This window comes from Agelaius phoeniceus, chromosome 4 (assembly GCF_051311805.1).
Source record: "Agelaius phoeniceus isolate bAgePho1 chromosome 4, bAgePho1.hap1, whole genome shotgun sequence".
NCBI classification, from domain to species: Eukaryota; Metazoa; Chordata; class Aves; order Passeriformes; family Icteridae; genus Agelaius; species Agelaius phoeniceus.
Window position 1 is genome coordinate 4,209,655 of NC_135268.1, and position 12,653 is coordinate 4,222,307.

At 44.6% G+C, this 12,653-nt stretch overlaps 1 long non-coding RNA gene across 5 annotated transcripts; it reads left to right on the forward strand.

Annotated features, from left to right (window-relative positions):
- The first annotated feature begins 342 nt into the window (after positions 1 to 342).
- Positions 343 to 10,311, forward strand: LOC129120848 (uncharacterized). 5 transcript variants are annotated; one of them, XR_013181914.1, is made up of 9 exons: positions 343 to 662; positions 3,157 to 3,218; positions 5,635 to 5,697; positions 6,313 to 6,376; positions 7,038 to 7,113; positions 7,903 to 8,029; positions 9,160 to 9,323; positions 9,822 to 9,912; positions 10,033 to 10,311. It is a non-coding gene; the product is annotated as an uncharacterized LOC129120848 (long non-coding RNA). The 5 variants fall into 5 exon arrangements; XR_013181911.1 differs by lacking the exon at positions 343 to 662 and having other exon boundaries at positions 681 to 3,218; XR_013181913.1 differs by lacking the exon at positions 343 to 662 and having other exon boundaries at positions 682 to 3,218; positions 9,845 to 9,912.
- Positions 10,312 to 12,653: the final 2,342 nt, after the last annotated feature.

Below are 12,653 nucleotides of genomic sequence, written 5' to 3' on the forward strand. Positions count from 1 at the left end.
CTTTTCTGCTCTCCTGGGGGATGAACTTGAAGGGGAGAAGCCATTTCTTTGCCCTTGTTGAAGCGAGGTGAGCGCCGCCCGCGGCGTCAGTTTCGGGGTTGAGTTGCGGGAAGCCGCAGCTCTGGCGGCGTTTGCAGGGCTGCAGTCGGGCTGTGCCGCTGCATTTGAGGGCGCTTCTTGTGGCCGCGGCCCGGGCCGGAGCGTTGCCGCTCGGGAGCGCTGCCGGCCCGGGCCGGGCGGGTGCCGAGGCGCACGGGGGAATTTGGCGCGGCAGCGGCGGAGCCGCTTTGCCGGTGCGAGCCGCCGTGTGGAGCCGAGGGCAGCTGGCGCTGGCACCGGCAGAGGCGGCGCGGGCGCTGCTGCGCCGGCCCGGCCGGTGCCGGCCGCTCTGTCCGCTCCGGGCCCGGTGCCGGCCCCGCCGGGCAGGGGCAGCGGGCGGGGGCGGTCTCCGGGGCGGCGCCGCCCCTGCGCGCCGGAGCAGCCGCCGGAGGAGCCGCTTTGCCGCCGGGAGCCGCGCTCCGTCCGGGGCCGGCAGCGCGGGGTTGGGCTGCCGCAAGTTCTTGGGTGTCGTGGTTCGGAGGTGGCTTTGTAGGGATCGATCGCACGGGTTTGTTCTGGTCGCAGTGGGTGTGCGCTAAGGGCTATGGCGTTCTTCCTGACTGGTACGGTTCTCGGTTCTTCGGGTGGTGACGATAAAGGTTTGGTTTGAATTGAGTTCTGTAGTCGGATATTTTTTCTGCCGGGCTATTCTGTTTTTAAAGGCGTGCAATGGTTTCTACGGGTCGTTGCGTGAAGCAGCGGCTCGGATTTTAACTCTGTCGCCGTGGCTTTTATTAGCGTGGGCGTGTAGCGTTTGTTTCGGTGGGTTCGAGGTGGCGTCGTGTCGTTAATAGCAGCGGGGTTTTTAAAATCTCTCTAATTGCGTTCGTGTTTATCGTCTTCCAGGGCTTTTATTTATTTGGTTTGTTTGATTGTAGTGTATGTTTTATTGTTACGGATCATTTGGGAGATATTGTCAATGGTTACGTTTCTCTTTCGGCTTTGTGTTTATTTCTGGGTGGTATTGTTATTTTGATAGATTGAGGCTCTATGAGTTTATTCTTCCGTTGGGAATAATTTTTTTGTTGTACATTTAAGTTGATTTGGTTTGGGGGATTTTTTTTTTAAAAAATTGATTTCCTTTTTTTTTTTTTTCCATTTTCTGTTGTCCTTTGATGTATTTGGTTGTTGATCAGTTTTATTTTTGGGAACGTGGGTATTTATATGGTGGGTCTTTTAAAGTAGTTTTTTTATTTGGGTAGTTTTTTTCTTATTTTTTAGTGGTTGAGATTTTTTGGTTTTTTTCTATTTCGTTACTTAGTTTGCTTTCTAAAGTTCTTTTGACAGAGTATTGCTTATTCTTTAGTTAGTGTAGATGTAGAATTTTGGTTATTTTTTTAATAACGTCCAGGGTCAGTGGCACTGATTGGAGTTGAGTAAGTTGGTTTGGGTTTTTTTAAAGGTTTTTGTGATTTGCTGCGTGTGTTTCTCAAGGGTTTTCTTTTAGTTTGGTTCCATTTTTCTGATGTGATGAGAACTGTTAGTGAAAAGAGTGTTGTGTGTTTTTTTCGCTGGCAGTTGTTTGGCTGGTGGAGGTGTCTTGATGGTTTTGGAAGACATTGGTGGGAATTCGATGCTGTTTGTTTTGTCGTTTTATTTAGGAATTGGATTTTAAATGTAAAATTCTAACGATAGCTATATTTAAACAGAACAAATAGATGTGTAGAAATGGGAATAAACTTTTATTTTGATATATTCGGTCTATATTTAAAATTTAACACGTAACATGAGTCATGATATATTCCAATAAGATATTGTATTTTTTAATAGAGTATTGTGTATGTTTATAGATATATAAATAGAGATGATAAATATAAACACAACTCAAACGAAATTTTAAATATAGAAATGTATTGCGAATCTATGCAGATATATATATAATTATTAAATAATTGTAAATATAAAGTGACATAAATCCATACAACACATAATACAAGTAATACTGTATATATCTTATTATAATATATTATAGGAAATAGCTATAAAATAGCTCTAAATATAGCACATCAATATGATATAATATATAAAAACTTATAGATATGGTAAATATAAATATAACAGTATTTTTTAAAGTAGTTTAAAATAAAGGATGGTTTTGTTTATTATTTGGCAAAAGCAGGGGTTTTATTATAAAAACTACAAATACAAATAATATAAAGGTAGAAATCTAAGTGTAAAAATATCTCATGAATGCATAAAGATTTATATAAAAATTGAAAATATTAGAAAAAATAAGTTGTAGCAGTAGATATGGTACATAATAAAAATAATAATTTATCTATAAAATGTGAAGATTATAAATATTATATATAATTATTAATATAATGCATCAGTATAAACTGTGAATATAAATGTGAATATAATTATGCAAGCTATAAATATAAAAATATTTCAATATAGTTTAAAAGAAGGGCTTTTTGGTATTTGTTTGGTTAGAGATCGGATTTTTATTTGGAATAACAAAAGTATGATAGAAATCTAAATCTAAATCTAGAAATATACAATCAATATCTAATGATATTTATAAAACCACAAAATATAAATAAATACAGATAATAGGAATAGACATAATAGATTGTATAAATGACATAACGCATCAATGTCCGGTATAAATATGCATGTGAATATAAATAAACTATAAATATAAAATTTATTTAAAGATGGTTTTAAAGAAAGGGGGCTTGTTTGGTTCTTGTTGGGTAAGAGGCAGGTTTTTGGCATTTATTTCAGAGCAGTTTTTTGGGGGGGATCGCCCCTGTTCTTTTTTGCCGCCTTGGCTGCCCGCAGCCCCAAGGCGCGAGGCGCCCCCGGCTGGGGTGGGCGGCAGTGCTGCCGCCTTGTGGGCAGAGCGCGGTACTGCAGCCCGCCGCCGCCAGGCAGCCGAGGGGCCACAGCCCTATTGGGAGTGGCGCGTGGGGGACTTCGTTTGACCTTCTCAAAATGGCGGCCAAAAGAGCGGGAAAATGGAGGACCCCCAGCGGTCTATCCGAAATGCCTGCACGGAACACCGACGCCGGCGCGGCCCCGACGAGATTTTCTGTGGCGTTTCAATTGTAGTGATGGCATTCCGGTTCGCCTGCAGGGTTCGGCGTCGCGGGAAATCGTTTCTAGGGCTCGAGGTGGGTGTCGGCATTTTGATCAGGCAGCTGGCAAAACGGCTATGCCTTGGGGTCTTTCGTGGGGCGCTGGGGGCGTGGCTGGGGCGGGGCGCCGTGTCGACGAGGTGACGTCATTAGGCGGCACTCTGCCTGCAGTGCGCCGGTGCAGACCGCAGGGGGCGCTGTATAAAGTATAGACAATTTATAAGAAAGAATAAAAGCTCTATGTCACGTGCAGCTGTAGAAAATTTCAGGCTCCCAGGGAGGAAATAGTTTTCCTAAAATCATTATAGTTTTGGGTTTTTTTTTTTACTCCCAGGTAGCCTGAACTTTTCTACTGCTGCTTTTTTATTCTAAAGCTAAAATGCAAAGCCAAGATGAGAAATACAGGGAAAGAAAGAAAAGGGGAAAGGAAAGGAAAGGAAAGGAAAGGAAAGGAAAGGAAAGGAGAAAGGAAAGGAAAAGGGAAAGGAAAGGGGAAGGGAAAGGAAAGGGGAAGGGAAGGAAAGGAAAGGGGAAGGGAAAGGAAAGGGGAAGGGAAGGAAAGAAAAGGGGAAAGGAAAGAAAAGGGGAAAGGAAAGAAAAGGGGAAAGGAAAGGAAAGGAAAGGGGAAGGGAAAGGAAAGGGGAAGGGAAAGGAAAGGGGAAGGAAAGGAAAGAAAAGGGGAAAGGAAAGGAAAGAAAAGGGGAAAGGAAAGGGGAAAGGAAAGAAAAGGGGAAGGGAAAGAAAAGGGGAAAGGAAAGAAAAGGGGAAAGGAAAGGAAGGGAAAGGGGAAAGAAAAGGGGAAAGGAAAGGAAAGGGGAAAGAAAAGGGGAAAGGAAAGAAAAGGGGAAAGGAAAGGAAAGAGGAAAGAAAAGAAAAGGGGAAGGGAAAGAGGAAAGGAAAGAAAAGGGGAAAGCAAAGAAAAGAAGAAACGAAAGGAAAGGAAATGAAAGGGGAAAGAAAAGGGGAAGGGAAAGGAAAGGAAGAAAGAAAAGTGAAAAAGGAAAAGGGTGAGAGTGAAAAAGGAAGAGTGTGAGTGGAAAAGGGGGTGAAAAACAGAGTGAAAAAAAGAAAAAAGAGTTGGAGCGGAAAAGAAAGGACATTCGGGAGGGGCGGTGCTGCCTAAGGTGCTTCCGCGCCCAGGAGCGAAGGAGCCGCTTGATCCCCTGGCGGGACCGCAGCTCCCGGTGGCGGCAAACGGAGCGGTGGCTGTCAGTCCGAGACTACAACTCCCGGCAGGCCCTGCGGCCGTAAAGCGCGGCGTCTGACGCAACGGCCGACGCGCCGTAGGAGTGGCTGGCGGCCCGAGGCGGCCGCGCGCCGGGGGAGCGGGCTGGGCGCGGGGAGCTCCCGGCGCCTGTCCCGCGCGGGACGGAGCCGCGGCAGCGACGCTGGAGGGGCGAAGCCTCCGTCCGGCCGCCCGCACGGAGCCGAGCGGCGCGGGAGGGGCGTCCGCCCGGTGCCTCGGCCTCGCTCATCGGTCCCGGTGGCGGGGGCTCAGCTCGGGCGGGGCGCGCTGCCGCCCGCCGATGGCGGAGCGCCGGGCGGTGCTTTGCTGCCGCGGGCCGGGAGCTGCAGGAGCCGCCCCGGGCGAGCGGCGCCGGGCGCTGCCGCGGTCACTGTGCGGCGGCTGCCCTCGGGCTGGCGGAGGCGCGGGAGCCGCCGAGCTGCAGCGTCTCCCTCGGGCCGCTGCCGCTGCTGCGGGCGGGGGCGGACGAGCGGCTGCGGAGGCGGCTCCGCGGCGGGCTCAGCCTTGCGAGCAGAGAGCGCTCGACATCGCTGGCATGACACGGCTGCTGAGTGCCTCAGTGCTCGTGGCTCTTCCTTCCACGCAAACGGATGGAGCGGCATCGCTGAGCAGTAAAACACAGCGATGGCCCGGAGAATGGCGAGCGCAAGGAGCGCCGGGCTGGATCCTTCTGATGGCACAGGTGCGATCGGCAAACTCAGCCCCTTGTGCCCCTGCCCTCCCGACCCCCAGGGGAAATGCTCTCCAGCCTCGAGCTGCTGAGAGACAAAACGTGTGATTTGACACTAGGGTCCGGAAAAGGTTTCCGTTTAGATTAGCAAATGCCTCAATCGTTCTTGGTTACATCCTAGGATCGGTTTTAGGCGGTGACTTTATACCGCTTGTCGGATTTTCTTGTGCAGTGATAAGAAAATAGACAGGTCTGATACTGGTTTCGCTTTTTTTCTACTTCATGTTCCATGAGATGCTTTTATCCAAGCAATTGGTTTAAAGTTCTACTGTAGGCGTTTATGGTTCGCGTTTTTTTTTCTTTGCAGCACCTGTGACTTTTTTTTTTCTCTAGACCGGCAGTAAATATAGCTGAGTAAAATTACCTTGGTTTTCTTCCTTCTTTTTTAACTGACATGTTTTTATTAATAATCCTATTTGAATATGCAGAACAAGTGGGTATGTCCTGTAATATATCCCAGCTTTTCTTGTTTACAGGGTACTCAGAAAATGTCTCCCTTAGAGTCCCACTGAAACATTCTCCATGCAATCTCCATTAAGGTATGGATTGACAAATAAACCATCAGTTGAGATATTTGCCTGTGTACCTTTTCCTGTAATTCAGAGCTTGCGTTCTGTGGTTTTTATGATAAACCTATCAAACCTGTAAAAATGGTTTTGCAAGTCTTAATCATTGAAGGCAGCAAGAAGTGGTTTTAAAGCCTGTTCTTGAGCAGACAAAGGGAAAAAGTGTGAATTTGATGCTGAACTTGTCATTTTTCATTTGACTTGCCTTGAATTATTTAGGAAGAGAGAGAACTAGAAAAAGAGAGAAATAGAGTTGGTTATTGAGCCCTCCTAAAATGCTCTCCGTGATTCTGTGTGGAGCCCAAGTGAAGGGTGATGGAACAGAGCCCTGTGCTTTAGAAGGAAATCAATTTCAACCTGATCTCCACCCTGAGTCTCACTAATTTCTGTTTTTAAAATGCAAACTCAGTTTAGGAAGTGTTGGGAGTCAGTATTTTGGGGAAGAAATGGCAGTTGCACAAACCGTTCCATTTCCCAGAGGCTCTGGGAAGGATTCATTTTGTAAGCGCTGTAACTGCCATCGGTTGGTGGTTGGGGTTGGAATGTGCACTTGCCCTCCTATAAAGCACTCGTTCATTTGCATTTCAGTGCCAGGAGTCTGGAGAAACTGGAGAAGAGCCCAAGAGACATTTTTCATCCTGAGATACAAAAGGTAGGAAGTGACTTTTTTCTGTTTGGTTCTTTTTCTTTATTATTTTCTGGAAATAAAAGTAATTAAGTATAGATACTACTGGTTTGTCTCTTCCAGGAGCAGATAATAATAATAATAATTGTAATGTGATACTGCTTGAACTGTCTTTATCCATTGAACTGGCCATTTCAAATCCAAACTTCTAAACACAAATAAAACCATCATCCTTGTAGAGTCTTTAGTAGGAGGGGGCTAAAGATACTGGTTTTGTTGACAGGATTTATTGGTTTTGGAAGAGCAAGAGGTGAGTACAAGCCTGACTACTTCTAGCTCACAGACCCGTCCAGTGAATACAGCTTTGTATTTTGATGGGCTTTTGATGACTTGGAAATCAATTGCTCATTACAGTCAAAAGAATTAATGTTTTTTTGAACATGACAGCAAAAATAGCTTAAAGCACCAACTTAATAATAATAGAGCAACAATTTAAGGAAATAATTTTATGCTATACTATGTAAATGTAAAGGTAAATTATTATGTATTAGGAGGTGGTATGAGATGTATGTTCTAATGTGTAGGATGTATACAAATCTACACACATACTTGAAAGTCCTTAGAGGAAACAAATTTTTACATCTTCTGTTTGAGTGTTTACCATATAATAGTTGGTTTTATTTCCCAGGGATCGGTGAATTTTAATTTTGGAGTCCTCTGTGCTAAGGATGGTCAGCTCACAGATGATGAAATGTTCAGTCATGGTGAGTTTTTCACCTTCTCCTTAATTGTTTTGTTCACCTAAATTAAAAAAAAAAAAAGGCAAGATAAAAAAAAAAAAAAGTAGGTTTATTATTTGTTACCCTGTTCTGTCTGTTTCCTCCGTATTTGCTGGAGCTCTGCTTACCCAAGCTTTGGGTAAAACAAGCTTTGGGTTCCTTCTGTCCCACTGGGAGTTGCCCAGTTTGGTTGCATCTGGTGAAATTCACCCTGAGCCCTTACAGAACCAGCTCAAACCACGTGAGAGCCATTCGCAGCTCTCTCAGGACACCCGGAGGAGGATGGGTGACGTTTCTGAGCATCTGGCAAGTGCACTTCTATCAAAACTCGGCCTGTGACATTGCTGGGGAAAACCCTTCTGTATCCTTAGGGGTTCCTCAAACTCTGTTGAGGATCCAGTCAGCAGCTGCTCACCTGGATGGTTCCAGCTCCTCAAGCTAACACTTGTACTCTTGCCCTGTAGTTTAGATCTATTGTAGTTTTGGTATTTTGCAAGATTTTATGCCTTTGGACAATAACGTGCATTTCACCCTTGGGAACCTCTGGGATCATTCCTTGGTGCAGCACCACCTAATGGGACACTTGGCTGCTGTGCTGAAGGGCTTGGTTACTGGAATTGTAAATCCCGGAGAGTTTGTAAGTCTTCTGTCCCCAGGGAGGTGTCACGCTTTGTTCACCGTTGCTCTGTTTGTCGGGTGCTGCTTCTCGTCGGAGGTATTAACTTCAAACTGCCCTGTTCTTTTTTGAACTTTTTTTCCTGGTTCTCTCAGTAGGGCAGGGAAGGACTCTCGTATCCCGGTCGTCAGACTCAGCGCTACCTGAGAAGATACAGAGACTGTAAAAATCATAAGGAGCAAATAGGACTGCATTTGCTCTCTCTGCAACTGGAGAGAACAAAAGGTGATGTTGTTCTCCTTCCCCTGGATTAGAAACATCCACTGTGCTTTGATGCCGGTGGCTGCCAGGGGCTCGTTAGGTCTTTCTAGGCAGGTGTAGGTGTTCACTTGTAGGTTTTCTCTCTGGACGAGTCAATTCAGGCTTTGCTGAGCTTATATTGGAAAATTACTCTCTAGTTCAGTCCAGCATGACATTTTTGAATGTTGTAAAAAAACCCACGCTACTTTGAATTTGCTAATGATGAGAAGCTTTAGGGAAAAATAAGATTTCAGGGTTGGGAGATGTGAGAAGAATTTTGTGGAGATGTTAGACTGAAATAAAGCACACCTTAGGCTGGACTGGCACACTGGCAGATCCCCTCTTAAACAGAAGTGCTTAGATTAGCCTGGGTGCTGCCCATTGTTTCTGTAGGAATAAATGTTTCCTGGCCTTCAGAAGTAAGCTGCTTTGAAAACCTGGAAGCTGCAGTACAGTGACAATCCACGTGCTTGGGATTCAAAGGAGATTTCAGAAGGGTGATGGGCTTTTGTCTTTTCCTACCAGTCCATGTAATCCTACGGAGGAGTTTTTAATTGCGTGCTGCCGAGTCATCCATCAGAGCCCTGTTGTACCGATCATCGTGCAAATACAAAACAAAACATCAGAGCCTGTCCCAGCCCCTTAGAGCCCAGCCCATTATTTCCTCAGGCTGCCTCTGTGTGCCATTGATACTCACCACGGGAGCGAGCTGAGGGTGGCTGCAGCTGTTGGGAGCAAACTCCTTCTCGGCACACAGCAATAGAACTGGGACGACGCCTGGGCCAGCGCCTCTCTGCTCTCGTCTCCCCAATCTCCAGCAGAGCAGCTCCGGCCCATCCGGGTGTGCGTGACCCAGTTCCCGATGGTCTGAACGCGCTGGGCAGCGCTCGGCTGCTGTGGGGGTTCAGGGAAGGCAGAGTGTGCATCATCATCCTCCTGAACCTACAGACAAACCCAAGGGAGAAGCCATAGGGTGGCAATCAGTCGCATACATGCTAAATAAAACTTGCAGGTGTTTTTAAGGATTGTTTCTGCCTGTTCTTTATTGTGCTTCTGTGCTTAGGAAGCGTCCCTTGAAAATGAGTTCAGTTCATCAGTTGAAACTTTGTTTGCAGACCCTCACTGAGCAGAATTTGTTGCAGACTCGGTGCACGCTGTGCTGCCCTCCTGGGAGTGTGAGGAGCTCCAGCGTGCTACTTTGTGCTTTAGGACACTCTGAGGGATTTATTTATTCCTTTTGGGATACATGATGAGAATTCCCAAGAGAGGTAGTAATAAGGTATGACATTGGGAAAAAGCCTGTGTCCTTGGAATGTTGTTGTTGTCAAAAGTTAATTTTTTCTTAGCCAGTAGTCAGCTTTTTGCTTTATTTTTGTGGAATCAGTATTTGATTGTTTAAAAAATTGCTTCAAAATAACTGCAGTGGCTGGCCACCAGGACTTTGTTCAGATTTGCCTAATTGCTTGTAGCTAAAACGTTCCCATATTGTTTATCATTCTATTTAAGAAACTGCTGTCCAGTCAACTATGAACTGAATATCTCTCTGTCTGGGACATGGGGAGAGGATTTAGGTCATGTCTTTGTTTCCAGAAGGCTGGGGGCTCTGATGCCGTTGGGGGCACCCCAAGGTGCCCAGGAGAGGGAGCCCCACTGCGGTGCAGGAGCCGGTGGGGGGCGGGCGAGGGGCGGGGGTCACGCTGGGTGCCGTCCCCCAAGGGAGGGACCCAAAGCTGCCACCAAATGCGCAGGGAAATTGCATTCCAATGTCTTGGAACAGAGGCTCATCGGAAGTTTTCTCAGCTATCCAAGGCACGGAGCCCTGGAGCCAAGTCAGCCTGAGCTGCTGCGTGCTTGCTGTGAGCCTTGAGGTGAGCGCGCATCATTGCGGGCTCGGGATCGATTGAAATGCGCTAAGGAAACCAGCTCTGGGCAGGGAGGGAGGGAAATGCTCTCTTAACATGTGCCAATGCTTCTGTCAAACTCATCAGGGCAGGACAGCGTTCAGACTGAAAGTGTAAGAAGATGTGGAGTGAGACAGAGAATCTGACAGGAGCACCGGACTCACAAGTGCATGAATTTTGCTTTTGGCTTGGATTTAAACTCAGAATTTGTAAGGAATTTGGGAAGGAGAAGGGACGTTTCAGAAGGAGAAGAAGGAGAAGTTGTTACAGTCCTGGCAAAACCTTTTGTTCTAGCTAATAAAAGAAGTTAGTTTAAAAAATAAAAAAAAAAAAAGTGGGTTTTTTTTTCCTTCACTGTGATATTCATTGGTGGTATATGGTGTGTTTTATTTCTTGGTCTTACTAACTCTGTGTAAATAGTTTTTTGAGTGAAGCTCACGTTCTGGACGGGTTGGTTTGTATTTGAGGTAGGATTAATTTCAAGAGGTTTCTTTCCTACACTTCTGATAGGTATTACTGGGGTATTGGTTTTGTTTACTCTATGTATAAACACAGAGATTTGGTAGGGCCAGCTGGGCTGCTGGAGTTTTGGGTGTTAATTTATGAGATGGCTTTTGTTCAATGCAGTTTTGAATTGTTGAAAGGGTTTTTAATGTAGTGGTTTTAAGGCGTTTTTTAAGAATTGTTTGTATTGTTTCATGTTGTTTGTAGTTGGTGTATGATCAGGGATATGGTGGAACTTCTTGAACGTTCTGGGTTTAGCGTTCCTAAGTTCCGATTTCTTTCTGGTTTGATTTTTTTTTAGTTTTATTTTTGGAGACAGGGGCATTTATATGGTGGGTTTTTATAGGCAATATGTCTTTTAATTTGGGTAGTGATATTTTTTAGTATTTTAATAGTTTTGATTTTTTATTTTCATGCTTTTATTTTTTTTTAATTTTTAAAAATAATTTTTATAGATTATTGATGATTATTATTTGTGAGTTAGCATAAAGGTAGAACTTTGGGAGCTTTTTTAGTAATGTTTAGGGTCAGTTGTAGGGTTTTGAGTTTAGTGAGTTGGTTTGATTTTTTTTATGGATGTTTGGTTTTACTAGCAGTTCTGTCATTTTCAATGTGTATCTGAGTTTTTTGGGTTTTTGAGCCATTGGTTTAGGAGGAAGTTTATTATGAGAATGTACAGAGGTTTTGGGCTAGTTATAGTGGGATTTAAAGTTTCTTTACAGTTAGATTTATTTGAGTTTTTCTTAGGGTTAAATGTTGTGGGGTCTTTGTTCTGTTAGTCCTAGAAATAGGTTTTGTTTGGATATGCTGCGATGGGATGAGCGTGGGCTGTGCACCGGTGCTGATGAAGGCGCAGGATTTTTGTGGTTCTGATGTGTTGGGTTAATGAACTTATATGTTCTAATATATAGATGAAAATAGAAATCAATATAAATTTAAAAATAAATATAAAATTATAGTGGTAAACATAAATATAGAAAACAGATAAATATATAAAACTATAATATATAGTATATTATTGTAACGTACCATAATATATATAAATGAGAGTCTATTTTATATATATCCAAAGATATATAAATATAGATTGTAAATATAAAAATATTTAAATATAGTTAAAATTAATCGGGGATTTTTTGATTTGATTTGGTTATAGGCTGGGTTTTTTTATAAATAATATAAAAATAGAAATGCAAATATGCAAATATATATTATAGATACCAATATCTATAAATATTTATTATAAATAAATATAAGAAATATACAATATAAAATGATATATCTATTTTTATATTATTAATATTATTTATAAAACACCCCCCTCCTCTGTGCAGTCTATCACAGTTGCCCACAGTCTGTCATGTTGCTTACAGAAGTGCCAAAAGCCAAAACCTTGAGGAACAGACCTTAATGTGACTCTATAAATGGCTTTAACAATCCCCTCCTTTCTTGTTTTCTTTTTGAGGCAATCCTGATTGCCTTTGGTTTTCTCCAGCCAGAGTTAATCCAAAATCTGTCTCTTCAGGCCCCTTTCTGGCCTTGCCTAGAGCACAGCACACTTTGTTCCCCCTTGAATGTTTCTCCTGGCTGGTGAGGCCATGAAAGGAGTGGGAGATGATGTGAGAGGAGCTCAGTGCGGGGCAATTGCAGAGTTCCTCGCTCTCCCCTGTGCAATAAGGAGGGGAGCAGTGCCCAGCAGGCAGACGATGGAACGAGTGGAGATGCCTTGTGAGGAAGGCAGAAGGAATTAATGTCTGCAGGAGCCCAGGGAGCGCTGGGGCTGTAACTGGGAGATGCACAGCAGACATTCTCCCCACACAGGGCAGGGCCGGTTTCTCCTGTTTCTGGGCAATGCCGGGGTGGCTGTCACTGCTGCTGCCACTGGAACTCTCAGCCCAGGGCTCAGGCCAGCGCCAGCAATCATCTCTGCCAGCTCATGGGCATTGCTGAATGTCTCCTGTGCTGCTCAGTGACGCTCAGCAGTCTCAGTTCTGCTCAAAATCATTTCAGTGGGAGCTATGAGGCACAAAAATGCTGAGACCGATTTCACAGAGCCACCTGTCCCTCGTGAGTGCAGGGTGCAATCCCAGCAGAGCAGGGGCAGCTCTCCCTGGCTGTGCTTTCTCTCAGCACCTGAATGACCCTCAGTGTTTGGCAGGAAAGGGGCTCCAGTAAACTGCCTCCTTTCTCCTCTTCCTGGAGTC